The following is a 16,905-nucleotide window of genomic DNA, read 5'->3' as shown; positions in this document are numbered from 1 at the left end:
CAATACAACCAACAGTCAATTAATAAAATGTCAACAGTAAGTCCAAACCCACCAATAATTACTTTAAACATAGATGAACTAAACTTTCCAATCAAAAGACTTAAAGTGGCAGAATGGATAAAAGAACAAAACCAAACTATCTGCTGCCTACAAGAGACTCACTTCAAAAAAAAAAAAAAAAGGCACACATAGACTGAAACTGAAGGGATGGAAAAAGAGATTCCATGTAAATAGAAACTGAAAGAAAGCAGGGGTAGCCACACTTACATCAGACAGAATAAAACTGGCATTGAGCAACCTGCAGATAAGAGTAGTCATCCTTAAGAGAAGGGGAACACTAGAGAGGAACTTGGCATTCGTCCAGGTTTTCTGCCTTTCTGCCTTTTCCAAGGCATGGCACAAAGTGGAGCCTAGAAAGCAATGACAAAGGTCCCAGCGTGGGAATGCTCGCATGTTTAGAACCTGTGGAGAAGGAGCCCAGGGACAGGTCCTTCTTTGTGCAGAGAAGATGCTCAGGGAATCTTCACAGGGGTCCTTTGAGTTTTGGCTGAATGCTAAGCTGGATATACGCAGGACGACTCTACGAGGTCTTACAAAGAACAGCCGCAGGGGTTTCTTGAGATGAACAGAGACTCTGGAGGGTTCACAGTGTTGAGAGATACTAGTTTTCTGACCAGCCAGAACATCTCAAACATTTAGCTGAAATTTCAGAGAGGACATACTTTAGGAGTACATTTACTCCAATCCTAGAACAAGCGTCACTCTAGACCTGCTCTAACAAAGCCTAAAACAAAGCCCAACAGGATCAAGTGAACTTGGCAGTAAACTGACTGCCTATCAAAACAAAACTCAACATCCTTTATAGGAAGACAGCACAGCATTCATGATGTTCAGCATCCACTAAAATAATCGTTAACAGGCAAAGAAGCAGGAAAATGTAACCTGTGACAAACAGAAAAATCAGTTAATAAAAACAGATCAAGAAATGACAGAGATAATAACATTATTAGACAAGGATTTTAAAACTATATATATACACACACACACATATATATATATTCTCATCATGTTCATGTATTCCTATAAATCCTTGATTAAGGAAAATATGAGCATAATGAGAAGTGGTAGACGTATCAAATAACTGAATGGTACTTGGAGAGCTAAGAACACAATACCCAAAATAAAAAATCAATTGGATGGACTTAACAGCAGATTAGACACTGCAGAAAACAACAGAAACTATCCAAGATGAAGAATGAGAAAAAATGACTGAAATAACATGAAAAAATCTCAGTTACCTACAGGCAGGGCAGTCTTCACAGGTGTGCAACCTTTCCTGTCACATAAGCTCTACATTCAGAAGGAGCCTTCACTTTGTTTAATGTTCTGCTGTTGCCTCTTGAAATTCTTAACAATTTTTGAATGAGGTTCACTCATTTTAATTTTGCACTTGGGCCCTTCAAATTATTTAGCTGGTGCTGCCTAGAGGACAATACTAAACAATCTAACATGAATGTAGTTGGATTCTTAGAGCTGACAGGCAGCAGCGGGTAGCACTAAAGATATTTGAAGAAGAAATAGTTGTAATTATTTCCAAATTCCTTCTGTTCCAAGAAGCTCACTGAAACGAAATCACAAAGAATGTGAAGAAAACCATACCAAGGTCCCATGCCATTACTCTACCTAAGTCAGACCATTCCACCTTTTTGTGTGCCATTCTCCAGTCTCTGAGATCCCCTTCCCAATCCTTTCCCCTTCACCTTCACAGACAAACTCCAATCCTTTCTGTTCGTTAACATAAATGTATCCTTGCTCCTCAAGTTCACTTTGCTCTCTCCATAAATATCCATAGGTTTATTACCTCACTTGACATTTATTATGTGTACTGGAGACAGGAATCTGGGGAGAAAGTACAATGGTTTATAGGACTACAGTTTTTCAGAATAGCCCTCTCCAAAACTTGTCCTCAAATTATCTACATCTTATTTATAATAAGTATCATTTTCTGGCAAAGAAAACACATGCTATAATACTTACAAAAACAACCATTCAAATCAGGTGCAATGTATGAATAATTTCCATCTTCAGAGAGTATATAACTGATTATATTTCATTTATGTATACAGTATATATATATGTACTTTTAAACTATATTAAACATTGAAACAAACTGCAATATGCTTACTCAAATGTGCTATGCACCAAATTTTCAACATATTGGAGGATACCAACATAATAAGGGCTGTCAAATTACTTTGCCTTTGTTTAGTGTCAGAATACAGATCTTTCTGCCAGCTCTAAGCACCTATTTAACGTTCTTTTAAGTGTGTCATTGATTAGTCCTTGTACTGTTCTTTTTATGAATTGAATATGTTTGCTTCTATAAAGTTTTACTACTCACTGGGAAGAATCAGACATTTATTCATATACTACAACCAAAGCAAAACTAAAGAAACAAAATGGAAGCTGAGACTAACAGAAGATGGCAACTGTCACCCATAAAATCCAATGTCAGGTTACTGAACCATCAAAACTGTCTCCCTGATCTTATTAATTACCTTCTTTTAAGTAAGTGCTAAAAATTTGAATTTTTGAAATCAGTTATTATTAATTATACATTGATTTTATATATTTGTAAGTTTTACATGTGGGATGTTTACAGATGATACCATTTTTCATTAAAGATAGTTCCCTTCCAAAAATTACTTTTGAAAACCACTATTTAAGATGAACAAAAAGCTTCAATGTTCAGGGAAAACTCAGATTTATTCTGGCTTAAATGCTTTGCTTTATCCTGGGCCTTCTTGTCTTTTTCTTGTCCTCTGTCATCTTCTTCCCCTGTTTCTACCTCCTGTGACAAGCAGAAAGGCCATTTTTCATAACCATCATTTCTAATAATAGCAAAGGTATAACAAAATTACCTAACATTTCCTCTACTAGTAAACATTTACTTTGTTTTCAATATTTCTTCACTATCATAAAGATATTCAAGACTATAAATTGTTTCTTTTCTTTTTTTAGAGTATTATCTTGTGACAGACTCAAAGTAGTAGAGTATTGGATTAAAACTACGATTACCCATTTTTTAAAAGACTTTTAGCAAATCATTTCAGTAGATAGTGAGAACCATTTCAAATTGGAAAGCAAATACTATCTTATGTCATCTGCTCAAATTTAATTTTACAAAAGAACCTCTGCCTTTTAAGTCATAACCTGTTAGACATTTGTTTTGCATTCCTTGCTCCAGAGAACTTCCCTCACCTCCCCACCACTCCAAGTCTGTTTCTTCCTGGGTACCCTCAGGGACCTTTTTGCTTTTACTTTTTAATAGCACTAACTGTTTCATAACTACTTGTTCCTGTTTGCCTCACCCCTAGATTGTATATACCAGACATCACAGGCTTGACCTTGCTCACAGATATATTCCCCAGAACCTGCAATCGTGTCTGGCACACAGCAAGGATGCTATAATGTTTGCTGAATTAACCAGTTACCTTTATTAAGAAAGGGACTATATATCCTTTTTCATGTCCTTAAAACTCACAGTTTGGTCTTTTGTTTTGATTTTTGTCCTACTAAGTACAGCAGTGTGTAACATACTTCATGGCACATGACATACAAAATAATAAGTTTATGTATTAAGGATGTATTAATTAACTAGCTCATTCACTTTAAAAAAAAAAAAAAAAAAAGGACATGATACTCCAGAAGAAACCAAATCTGATCAGGTGTACTGTTTTAGGGCCTGGGGATTAGAAAGAGATCTCGCAGTCAGCGTACACGTTTGCCTCGTTGATACGTCCAGGCAGACCGGATTCATATCAGGGTATCTGCATGTCAGACCTGAACTTACCATTTCCTATGTGACCTTAAGTAAGGCCATTATGCTTCTTAGTTTCAATCTCCTCATGTATAAAGTTATGTGGTTAGACCAGATAATCAGATGTGTTCTTCCAGTTCATTTTAACTTTACTTTGGAAGGGAATTTATTGAGCTATAATTAAGATAATGTGACACACAGAGCTCAATAATGTTGTGTTTTTGTTGTTCTGATTTATCTTGTTTTACTGTAATTTCTTAATTACAACATTTCTTTGAGAAAACATAACTGCTTGTGAAAGCCTGAGGTAAAGCTGAATGACTGTCCACTGGTTAAAGTAAACTTATGTGTCCCTGATGGTCATCAGAGGAGTTATTTGGGGCCACGAACGTTTCTTTGTTCTGGTGGGGAGCTTGTTATTGTGATGGTTGCATAAGCAACTGGCACTAACGCTCAATGTAAACCTCTCAAGATTCTGGTAGGCTTTTTCAGATGCAGGGCACATAGTACTGTATGTCAACTATACTTAAATAAAAAAAAAAAAAGTACGGTATTACCCATACGCATTTCCTTTTGAAAGACCTAAGTCTACATACCTTTTACGACTCCAGAGATAAACCAAATTATCTAGGAATCTAATAGTTTTGCTCCTACATTTTAATTCCCATTTGAAATGGCATTAATCCCTCAGTAGACCAATAATTATATATTTGCACAATGGAATGTGCTAGTCTTGGGAATGCTAAAGGGATATATTTCTCCATCTGCCTCTGGTTTCTCATAGAGATAAGGCACAAATATATCACTTGGAGTGCAAGTCAGTGGTTAGTGGTGCAAGAAGCAAGCCCACAGCAAAATCAGGAGTGGTGGGACAGGTTTACACACTGGAAGAGCCCTCCAGAGAGAGGACACAGGTAGGAAAGGAAGACTAGGCATTGTGCTTACCATAGGTCAGAGGGCATTGCCTTCTGAAAGAGGAAAAGAGGGGCATCTAGCAAACTACACAAATGCACATTTTTGTTGTTGTTGCTGTTGTTGTTGTTATTGTTGTTGTTGTTATGTGCTTCTGGTTCAATGGCTTGAGACTGTGACTAAAACGTAGATAGTCTGATTATCCAACAAAATATCTCTGCTTTTTCCCTTTTTGCTCCTCCTTTACCTCCTCCTCATCATCAAGTTTATTTCCTTGCCTTATGACTTTCAGACATTTTATGTTCAGATTAAGAGCCTTGTTCAGTATGTGTTGTTTTATTTTCTTATATGTAATTGTTTTTATAATTGTAAAAATTTTTTAAATAATTTTAACTTTAACTTTATTAAGTAGTTTATTTAAATTTGTAATCAGGAATTGCTATAATAAAGGAAAAATTTTTATACTTGCTCATATTTCAAATAACAAATCTTAAATGCTTTATTTCCTCCAAGTTAACTCCTCAGAGATGCTTCTAGCATTTCAAATCATTTCTAAGTCTGGTCTTAGATGGCAGAAAGAAGAGCCCTCTGGAAAAGGCTGATGGTTTCATACTTAAAATCTATTCTCCTGGTCATGCTGTAAATTCAGATATGCTCCAGATAAAATTTTTCCCATAAAAAGTCATAATTCCAATCTAAAATTCCCAGAATTTCTAAAGCAGAATAATTTTACCCAAATCTTCTCTCTACTAAATCTCTATTTATTGGTTTCTTTTGCATACTGACTTCTTAATCAAAGCCTTTCTCCTACCGTACAAACTTGAAAGTACTCAATTCTAAAGGAAACCATCTCAGTACATATTGGTCAGGATGAGCTAGGCTATGCTACAGCAACAAGTAACCCCACAATCTCATTTTATGACACTGAAGTTTATTTGTAGCTTATATCAATGTGTGTTGGTTGATCAAGCCTCCTCCAAAAGATGATTCAGGGACTCTCATTAGGTACTCCGTTAGGAAGATATGAACCTTATAGTTGCCATGAAGAGCAAGCTAGCATAAATGGAATAAAAGATCAGAACTAAAAGTGACTTAAATCATTTCTGCCCACATTCCATAGCCCCAATTTAACTTCATGGAAGACTAAAAAATATAGCTTTCCAGTGTGTCCAGAAAGAGAAAATTATGTGGCATTGTCACTGCTACACACTATAATCCTTAGTCCCAAGAAGCAAACACGGAATTTCATAACCACAAAATCTATGAGACATATAATTAAATTTTTTCTAACTCTGGAAAGATTTGGAAATTGATTTCCCAAAGATTTTCCTAGGGTCTAGCAAAATAGTAAAAGCAATGTACTGATTCATACTTACATACCTACCTACCTTTATTCATCCACCCATATGTTCACTCAACAATATTTCTTTTATACAAGCAAAAATATATCTGATTGTTCCATGTAATGATGCATCTTAAAGGTTGTCCCATATTGATCTATCTACACACATACTATAGAACTGTCTCAGTCATTTAAATAGTTATAGCTATTCCCTGTACTTCTGTATGAGAAGACAGGTTGTTTCCAGAGAACACACTTAAATAAGTACGTCTTTGAATACATACATGATAACTGTTTCAGATAGACTCCCAGAGGCAAACAGAATTGTCAGTTTCAAAAGTCAAAAATTAATGCATAGTTGTGATCATTAACTTGACCAAAATGACTGGTACATATTTTCTAACTGGTTTTGTTCTGCCTTAATTGTTTAACTTTAATCATCTTTTTGTATATGTATTTTATTATAAGAATCTATTACGTAGCTTAGCAGCTAGTGTGTTGTTCATAACAATTGTCAATTCTAGAAGCAGACATAAAAGCAAAGGCTATAAGGAAAAGGAGAATGATAGAGAAGGAGAGAAAAATAAGCTTTAAAAAGTAAAAAGAGAAGAAGGGAAGGATGGAAGCAGGGAAGGATGGAAGAAGGGAAAGAAAAGAAAGAAAATAAATGCAGATAAACAAGCAGACATTCAGAGAGGACACTTTGGAAAAAACAAAATTATGTTTTCAAATTATGTTTCCAAAGCCAGATTGACATTGACACCAAAACCCAAGAAGACAGCATAAAAACAGGAAACTACAGACTTCTCTAATTTGGGAAATTACCCCCAAAATCTTAAATGAAACACTGGCAAATAAAATACAGTAATATATTAAGGAATGATTTTTCCATAACCCAATGAGATTCATGCCACAATAAATCCAATATCTAGATTTCCTAAATTCATCTGTATCCTCAATACCTAGAACCGTGCTTCTCATGTTAAGTAAATATGTACTAAGCTGATGAATAAATGCATGAATAGCGAAAAATTTTAATACTATTCACCATGTTAATAGATTCAAGGAGAAGAGTTACATGATCATCTCCATAGATGTCAAAGAGGCATTGATAAAATTCAGCATATATTCTTGATTCAAAAAAAAGAAACGATAAAATGAGGTCCTACTTTAACATTGATTTAGATAGATAGATTGAGAAGCAACTAAATATCCATAAGAAGCAATTACAAAATTCATTAAGGTGGACCCTGCCACATTACTATAAGTCAATGGTTTTAAAATATACAAATAATAACTACTTACAAATATAATGGAAGAAATATCCAATGTATAATAGTAATAAAAAGATACAGTTCTTAAGAATAACCACAACAGATAATGTGAAAGATTTATATGACTGAAAATTTTATATTTTACTGAGGGACAGTTTAAAATTTTTATAAATAGAAATATATATCCTGTTTCTGAACAGAAAAGTTCTCAAGATTATAATATTCTATCATTTTTAAGTCAACCTAAAAAATTACATATATATTGTGTTTATATACATATATATGCTTAGTGGTAATGGTGATAGAAAAGGGGCTTTGAGGGGATTACAGTGTTTCTAAAAGGCTTTGAAAAGATAGCAAGAGTAACCAAAAAGTTCCTGAAAAAGATTAACAAGTGGGTTCTAGCCTTATCAGGTACTAAAACATACTGTCCAATTCCTGCAGCATAATAAACAACTCCAATACTTAGCAACGTGAGATAAACATTTCATGATGTTCCTGAAATCCATGGGTCAGGCATGCAGGCGCAATGATGGTGTGTTGTTTCTAGAAAGATTGGAACAAGTGGGGGTGATTCAGCAGTAGGGGGTTGGAATCAGAAGTAACTTTACTCACACGTCTGCTGCTTGGATTGAGATAACTTGCAGACACAGCGTGGCGGGAGCACCTACACATACTGTCTTCATAAGGCCAGGCCAAACATTCCTAGAAAGAGCCACAGAAAAAACTGAAAGAAGCACGATAGTTGGCAGAGGTGGGAAGAGGAGGAGAAAAGGGAAGAGATGAGGAATGACAGTATTCAGTAACAGGGAGCTTCATCATATTTATGTATTAACTTTTAATTTCTTAAAACTAGGTCATATTAAAAAACTAGTCTAAGTAAAGTTTTACATCTACTTATGATATACCTTATAAAACTGAAACTTCAAATTTCTTTACATTCTGCTAGAATTTTTTCAGGATAGTATGGTTTAAAAAACTATTTTTTGAAGGTCAATCATTGAAACTGTTGAATTTTTAATTTTTTTTATTTTTTAAACAATTTTTTATTGAGTTACAGTCATTTTACAATGTTGTGTCAAATTCCAGTGTAGAGCACAATTTTCAGTTATACATGAACATTCATATATTCATTGTCACATTTTTTTTCACTGTGAGCTACTACAAGATCTTGTATATATTTCCCTGTGCTATACAGTATAATCTTGTTTATCTGTTCTACAATTTTGAAATCCCGTCTATCCCTTCCCACCCTCTGCCCCCTTGGCAACCACAAGTTTGTATTCTATGTCTATGAGTCTGTTTCTATTTTGTATTTATGCTTTGTTTTTTTGTTTTTGTTTTTTTAGATTCCACATATGAGCGATCTCATATGGTATTTTTCTTTCTCTTTCTGGCTTACTTCACTTAGAATGACATTCTCCCGGAACATCCCTGTTGCTGCAAATGGCATTATGTTGTCAGGTTTTATGGCTGAATAGTATTCCATTGTATAAATATACCACATCTTCTTTATCCAGTCATCTGTTGGTGGACATTTAGGCTGTTTCCATGTCTTGGCTATTGTAAATAGTGCTGCTATGAACATTGGGGTGCAGGTGTCTTTTTGAAGTAGGGTTCATTCTGGATATATGCCCAGGAGCGGGATTACTGGGTCATATGGTAAGACTATTCCTAGCCTTTTGAGGAATCTCCATACTGAAACTGTTGAATTTTTTAAATGGGAAAATTATTATTTGCTTTTTTAGAGGATGAATACAAGTTCTAATGCACAGAGCAAGATGAAAAGTATACATATATGACTGAAGTCAAAGAAAATTCTTACTATCACTTCCAGTTATTCATGCCTAGAACAAAGTAAATACAATGTTTTTTTCTTAGTTTTAATAAAATCGATAACAGTATTTTCCTCATATCTATTCATATTTGACACTATTGCTCATTGTTTGGCCCAAGTCAGGGCCTTACCTCTGAGACAACTCCGATTAATGGCAACTTACTGGCAGTGGGTATAAGTAGAATGCCACTAGAAGACTGCTAAAGTGAGCCTCAGGAAGGTAGCTTGTGAGAAAAAAAAATTTAAATAGAAAATATGTCACCACAAATTCAGCTTTGGAGTCATATTCACAAGATCAAGAATGTGGAGTCCTGGAGTTGTCCAGTTTTATATATGAATGGCACTGTCTTGTTAAACATTAAGTAAATGTATTAATACCATTCTGTAGTGAGGTTCTGTCTGCATTTCAAATTTCCATAGTGATCCAAAGGAGACTATCACAGTAACGTCAACTTGCCACGAAATGATTACCCAGAATTTCTAAGTAAGCCCTGATTCATTAACTACACAAGCTGGGAAATGAATTTCATAACATTGAGTTAGATACCAAAGCATCATGGAATTTCAGTAATAATTTTGCTACAAGGGTATCAAACCCAACCTTAGTCTAGGCATATACAATTACTCCAGCCAAGAGGTCAATAAAAGCTCTTCTTGAAATGAGGAAAAGAGTGAGTCTCTCATGAATTGTCAAAATCAGGACACCTGCCATAGCATACTCCCTCCTGTCTTTACTATTGTTGCCATCTGGCCCAAGAGCTCTCTTTTCTGTAGTCTACTGTTGTGCCCTGAGCGTGAACACAGTACTTAGCACGTAGTAGGCAAAAAGAAAAAAAAAAAAGATAGAGATTTGTCCATTGAAACTAATTGTGAATATGATAATAAAATTTAGCTTTCTCATGGGCAAATCTAGTAAATCCATGATTTGCTATTGTCAGAAACTATGCTAAGCACTTTATATTCATTATTTATATTCATGCATTATTCTCAAAACAACCCTGAAAAGTAGTTACTATTATTTCCATTAGACAATTAAATAAAAAATGAAGCTTAAAGAAGTTGAGTTACTTCCCCAAACATACACAATGAAAGAGACAAAATTTGAATGCCTGCTCAAACTCCTAGGCTGCTTCTTCACTCAGGTCAGTATAGGACTAATTGCGCTCTGTAATCTCACAGCCAGCCTTCCCCACTCCAACTGCATACATTAAAGAGAACCAGCAAGGACAAACAAAAACTACTTGATAAACAAAGTTATTTGAAAGAAACCTTTTGAATATATATCAGGCCACTTAGACATACTGACCTTCCCACTTAAGAAAGCATCTGCATTCTACGGCATTGTCACATTAGTGGTTAACTTTTGCTCCTTAATTTCTAGAACACTAGTGTGAACATCACTCTGAAATTTTGCCCTCGAGGGAGAGGTCGGCAAGGGAAAATTGTCTTCCAAAGGCTTATACACTAGTCACTTCTTATTTTATGGTTGCTATTATTTTCCTAAACTAAGTTATTTAAGGAAAAGAAAAATACACTTAAAAATCAATATCAAATAACTCATATTCTTTTTTGCACTACTAAAGGTCAAGGGTTAAATAGCTTCCTTCTGGCTTTGTAAACTCCTTTAACTTCTTTAAATAAGAAAGTCACAGAAAGAGATTTCTGTGTCAGTTCCCAGAGAGAAAGTCCAGGGAGGATCATGGTCAAAAGATACTCTCAAGGTCTCACTGAAAGACAACTTCCAGTGATTAGATATATTCTTCTGCTAAGCTGTAGTTTCCACTTGTATACTTCCCTCAAGTATGTGGAAGAGTGGGCCAGGTTAACAGAAAAATGAGAATCTGGAGATTGGTGCTTGACAAAGTCTGTCATTTGACTTAGTCTATAACGCCAATTAATCTTTTGCAAAAGACTATTGTGATGCCTTCCATTCATTTCCAGTGACAATATATTTGCAAACACAGGTCTTTCTGTGTAATATCTACTAAAGTTGCTGTAATGAGGTTTTAGAAAGGAAGTGCTTTTTTATTTCACTGTATACTAATAAAGGTTAATGCATGTCTCCACTTTTTTCCTGACAAAATATGACTAAAACTGAACTTAAGAAGGCAGTAAATTTAAATCACCCACCGTCTTCCAGGGCTATAAACATTCATTTTCTGGCACCTCCTGTTTACTGATGAAATTATATTAAATGGTAAAATACCAGTTCTCTGAGCTTTCACTTGTATCTGACAATGTAATGATGAAGCACTGTGTCACTTAGTCTGCTCCTTCCTTCTGCCAAATTCATTTCTGAGTTTCTGGCAGGACTGAAAGTATATACCCAAGATGATTACTAATGCGTTAGATTATTAAAAATTAAGTCCCTCAGAGTTCTCTTCTGTATTCACTTCCCAGGAGTGTAGCCCAAAATACCTGAATTAAAGGCTACTCCTTGGCCACCTTAACCTTGAATTGTCTTATTCTGAAGGCTGAAGGCCTGTCTCGCAATCTGGGCATTTTAATGGCAAGGTAAATCATTGATTCTAAAGAAATAGCCAACTTTACAAGGGGCAACCATCTAAATCCTGGAATAAATTAAGCTCAATGTTAATCAGTTAGGAGACAATCAATATGAATCAGAATTCATTCTCTCCACCACAAATATCACCAACAATGGTGTTTTTATCATGGTAATTGGCCTGGGCTGGGTGAACAGATTTTAGGACAGATGGATAAAAACCATAATAAAAATAACCACAAATTGCAAAGCCACCCTAAACATAAACATCTGAAATTTAACCTTTCTGTCATGTCCTAGGAAAGGCACAGGATCCCAAGATACACATACAAGGACGTTTAGTTTCTTCTTCTGTATTCACAGCAAGAACCAGTGATCAGATGAGGTAGTAAAAATCATCAAGCTGATACAGAAAAATGAATGTGGGGCAAGAGGAGGGCCTTGTCCCAAGTCTCTGTTGAGTCCCTGGGATGCGCCCGTCAAGTGTGGGTCCTTGGCTTTGCGCAGGAAAGAATTCAAGAGTGAGCCACAGTTGAGTAAAGGTAGATGTATTCAGAGAGATACATGATTTATAGAGTGCAGGCTGTTCCAGAAGGCAAGAGAAAGGCCACTCCTTGGCCACCTTAACTCAAGATGTGGGGGTCAGGTGCTCAATAGATACACACTTCATAGAGTGCAGGGCAGTCTCAGAATAGAAGGGAGCAAGATGCCGTGAGGCGTGGTGTTGCTAGTTTTTATGTGCTCGGTAGCTTAATATGCTAACAAGTGGGAGGATTACTCTAACAACTTTAGGGAAGAGGCTGGGATTCCCAGGAATTGGGCCCTGCCCACTTTTTGACCTTCTATGGTTAGACCCAGGACTGTCATGGTGCCTGTGGAAGTGCCACTTACCATGCTAAGGTATTACAATGACTGCATAATGAAGCTCAAGGTCTACTAGAAGTCAAATCTCTTGCCATCTTGGGACTCAAGTCCTGTTGGGAGTTTAATTTTCCACCACCAAATTTATTCTGCCACCAAGGATATTCCGTCATTGATAATTGCTGTGTTATTTCTTGAATGTCTGTGCCCTGCGCTCTTCCTTCCTGTCTCAAAACAACTTTTACTTCATGTTCTGATATTAATTGGGTGGCCTTGTGGGAAGTTACTTAAGCTCACTGTTATAAGTCTATTTGGTTGTAAAATTAGTATATTTTACTGTATCTTCTACATCCCCTATAGCTATAAAACTCCAAAATTCTACAATAATTTACTATGAAGCATGTAATATAAGATCTTTGTTTTGTTCACTGCTGAATTTGAGCACTTAGAATTGTGCCCAGTACATAGTATGTTTTCCATAACGATTTATTGAGTGAATATAGGCATAGTTGTTTGTTGAAGAAATTTATGCATAAAGCATGTATCCTTTCAATTTCTTACTGGCTATATTCTTACTTACATACAGAGAATATGTTGTGAAGAATAAAACCCCCAAAGTACCAGGAGTTAAAATCTATGGTATAAAAAAAAGAAGTTAACCAATAAGGACAGTACTTTCTAACTTTTTCACTCCATACAATACCCAGAGATTAATATACAAGCAACCATATGCAGTACAACAGATCAAGATCAATGAAAACTGGTGAGCTCTTGCGGAAAAGAAAAAAGGTATTTTAAAAACACCTTTTTTTAAAAAAATGTTTAAATCTACGGACAAATATTTCCCAGATTTCTGAGTTATAAAACATGAAATTATCAAATTTCAAGACTAGATATTCAAACAGCTAAACTGCAAAGAAATCCACCAGGGCCTTGGACATATCTGTCTGTCTCCTATTATCCACATGCCTCAAATATGTATTCCAGTTTGAAACTAGGAATACATGGTAACTGTAGGAGAAATATACTTTGTTCAACCTAGCAGAATGAATTAGTTGCTAGCTAAATGAGTTGATCTTTTGAGTGAAATCATTTATATTTGTCTATTTAAATGTTGGAACATGTATCCCAAATGTTGGTTTGAGCAGAATTAATGCTAAGCTTTTGTTGTTGGCAATAAATAATCATACATTCACTTTCTACTTGAAGCCATTTCTAGTTTGTGATTATAAAATTGTTTCATTTTTATAAAAGAGAGAATTTAAGAGAAAGCGTGGTAGAAATAATTCAAGAGGGGAAAATCTGTATGTGAATAAGTCACAGAGATTAAAAAGGCAGATGAGGAGACAAAATAGTATTAATAATAGCTATCTTTTGTTGAGCATCTACTATGTGCAATAAATTACATAAACTTCATAACAACTATTAAAAAATAGATACTATCACCCTCTTATAGATGAGAAAGTTGAGGCTCAGAGAGATAAAGTAACCTGCCTAAGGGCAAATAAAAAGTCAGAATTTAAACTAAAGTGCAATTTTAATCCATAGTCCACACTCTTAACTACATAAAACTTCCAAAAGAGAATTTTTGAGGTATCAGTGATAAATTCACAGTGCCTGATGCTGAGAAATACTAAATTTGATTTACACTTTGGTTGTCAAGGCTGATCATTTGGCTATTTTATTACATATATTACATCATGAAGACTTCAGTTGAAATATGCTTACATTTCTATATATTTCATTATTTCAAAGCAGGTGAAACTTTCAAGAATGAATTCCACTTTTTAGAGCGGAGCTGAAAATATGCCTTTCCTTTGCCTTTTTGCATTAATAATAAATATATTTTATATATCTCACATTCCAGAAATAAAAATTTCATTCTTTTGACGAACCTATAGTTTTTATTTCTAATTTGTCATCTTTAATCTTATTTCCCTCCTTCTAACCAAGTTGAGGTCCCCGGACTTTTCACATGGTTTTCTTTGTCGTTTCTTGCATCTCCAGTGTCTTCTCTGTGGCCTCTCCTCTTCTCTCTTCATTCCCTTCACCCCTCACCACCTTCCTCACTCAGCTGCAGCACCCCAGCCTCCATGATGTTCCCCAAACATGCCAAGATGTTTGTGCCTGGCAATTTTGCAATTATTGTTTGGCTTTTGCTTTTTCCTGGAATATTCTCTCTCACCAAATATCCACATGACTAACTCCCTTACCACCTTTAAACCTTTCCTCCAATGGAAACTGCTCAGTGGAACTTTGCTAAAAACTATTTACTTTCACAAACTGCTCCCCAGACCCCACACTTACCCTGCTCTATGTTTTTAAAGCATCTATCACTTTCTAACAAACTAAATAACCTACTTTTTATTTTCTCTACTCTTTATTTTCTCTCTGTTCCTCTACAATGAAAGCTCCATCGGGGAGGGAGCTTTGTTTATTTACTGATACATTCCAAAAGCCAAATCAATGCCTGACAAATAACAGGCTCTCAATAAATATGAGATACATGAATACACATCTCATGAATCTAATTGCTTAGAGTGAAACTTCTTAGTCAAAGAGTGGGCAGATTTCAAAATTCAGATGTTTATTTATAAATTAGTAAGTAGATTAAAATACTTATTATAAAGAATATCTAAGCTAACAAAAATGTATAGGCTTAAAACAGAAGTGCTTAACACTCTGCAGAGGACTCACTTTCTCACTCCCTCTCAATTATTACTCCTCCTGTGACCACCAGTCACAATAATACATGGAAACCCATCGTTGAGGAGCAGTAAACATCTTCCAACTTTATCTCCTCACCCAACAAAGGTGCTTAAAACTAACGTTAAGGGCAATGACATAATCAGTGTATTCCCACATAGCACATGGATGTCAGGTACCCCTGGGGAATGATACTGTGTCAAGGATCAGCCCCAGTGAGGGGAAGGACATGTTTTGAGCTTCCACCACTGCTGCCATAGCGGTGTTTGTGCTCAGATCTAACACAAGCTGGAAAAGGCGGACGGACAGTCATCTTGCCAGGCTGGTTACTGAGGGCCCTCTGCTCAGGACGCCCTCTGGCGGCATGTAAGTGAGGCACAAATGCCTCTGCGGTCAGTGCCCACCATGAGAGGAGCATCACACACCTCTCTCCCACCCCTCTTGACCCTCAGACTCCAGCCCTGGCCCTGAACCATGTCTACTCCGTGACTACAGGAGAGGAGGCACTCTTCAAAGCCACCACCGAGACATTCCGGTTTTCTACTCATTACAGGGTTAAACATCCAGTACTTCATTTTTCCTCTTTCTCATCCCCTTGACGAGAAGTTTATCTGTGAATATCCAATCTCAGAATCTCACTTGGGAAGTATAAATTTTAGGGCCACGCTGGAACCAATTACTTTATCAGTCAAGGCACAATCAAGCTGGGTAACTAAGGAGAATTAAAGGGTTAAAGTTGTAGGCAGGGATTTAAAGAAAGCAACAAAGGGATGAATAAATATTAATATAATCAAAGGAGGTAGGAGCCAGGAGGAAGAGGTCTCAGCAAAAGACAAGAATATTTATTGAAATCTATGATATGCCAGGCTCTTTATTTACATTACTTTATGTAAATTTTCACAACAACCTTGCAAAGTAGACATCATTATTGTTTTATAAGTGGGAGCCTCAGAGAGTCAAGGAGCTTGCCCAAAGTCACACAGCTTACTCAGTCGGAAAGCCAGAATGTGAGTGCAGGAATTTCTGACACCCCAGTCCCTGTCCTTTCCACTGCCTCATACCACACCAGAAATGCTAGAATCTCTTCCCTCCTGGCACAGACTCACTCCCTAACTCTTTTCTTCCTCTATTTTGTTCCTTTTTTGACCCTTTTTCCATTACTAAGTTGGTCCAATTTAAACCACCCAGCTGAACAGTGATGCCTCAGTTCCATTCCTTTCTGCTAGTATTCTGCTTTGGCCTAGGCTTTGAAGAAGACACAGAGAATAAAAGTCTCAGATGGAGGCTTTGCTTATGAACACTTGAAAATCTTATTAATATGACATCTAACAACCTTATTGAAGATCTCACACACACACACATATACACACACACACATACACACACACATTCCTTTTGTCATTCATTGAACCAATATCTCTTGAGGTCCTACTAGGTGCCATGTATGTTTTGGACAAAGGAGAATAAATTAGTGAATAAAATATATTAAAATCCCTGCCCTCATAGAGTTTACATTCTATTTCAGGAAAGAGGTGTTAGGGAGGAAGCAGACAATAAATAAAATAAACTCAAATAAATACACAGTGTGTTAGATGGTGATAAAAGGGAAAGGCAATGGGGTGGAGAGGGGCAGCTGTGACTTTAAATAGA

The 16,905-nt window shown here is 36.0% G+C and overlaps 1 long non-coding RNA gene across 1 annotated transcript in view; it reads right to left on the bottom strand.

The window, feature by feature from the left end:
- Positions 1 to 7,673: 7,673 nt before the first annotated feature.
- Positions 7,674 to 16,905, bottom strand: part of LOC116668077 — a 42,464-nt gene continuing 33,232 nt past the window's right edge. The window contains exon 3 of the long non-coding RNA XR_004325157.1: positions 7,674 to 8,053. This is a non-coding gene — a long non-coding RNA (uncharacterized LOC116668077). The remainder of the gene's footprint in view (positions 8,054 to 16,905) is intronic.

This window comes from Camelus ferus, chromosome 13, assembly GCF_009834535.1.
Source record: "Camelus ferus isolate YT-003-E chromosome 13, BCGSAC_Cfer_1.0, whole genome shotgun sequence".
In the NCBI taxonomy this organism is placed as follows: Eukaryota; Metazoa; Chordata; class Mammalia; order Artiodactyla; family Camelidae; genus Camelus; species Camelus ferus.
This window is presented reverse-complemented; position numbering and strand designations above follow the sequence as displayed.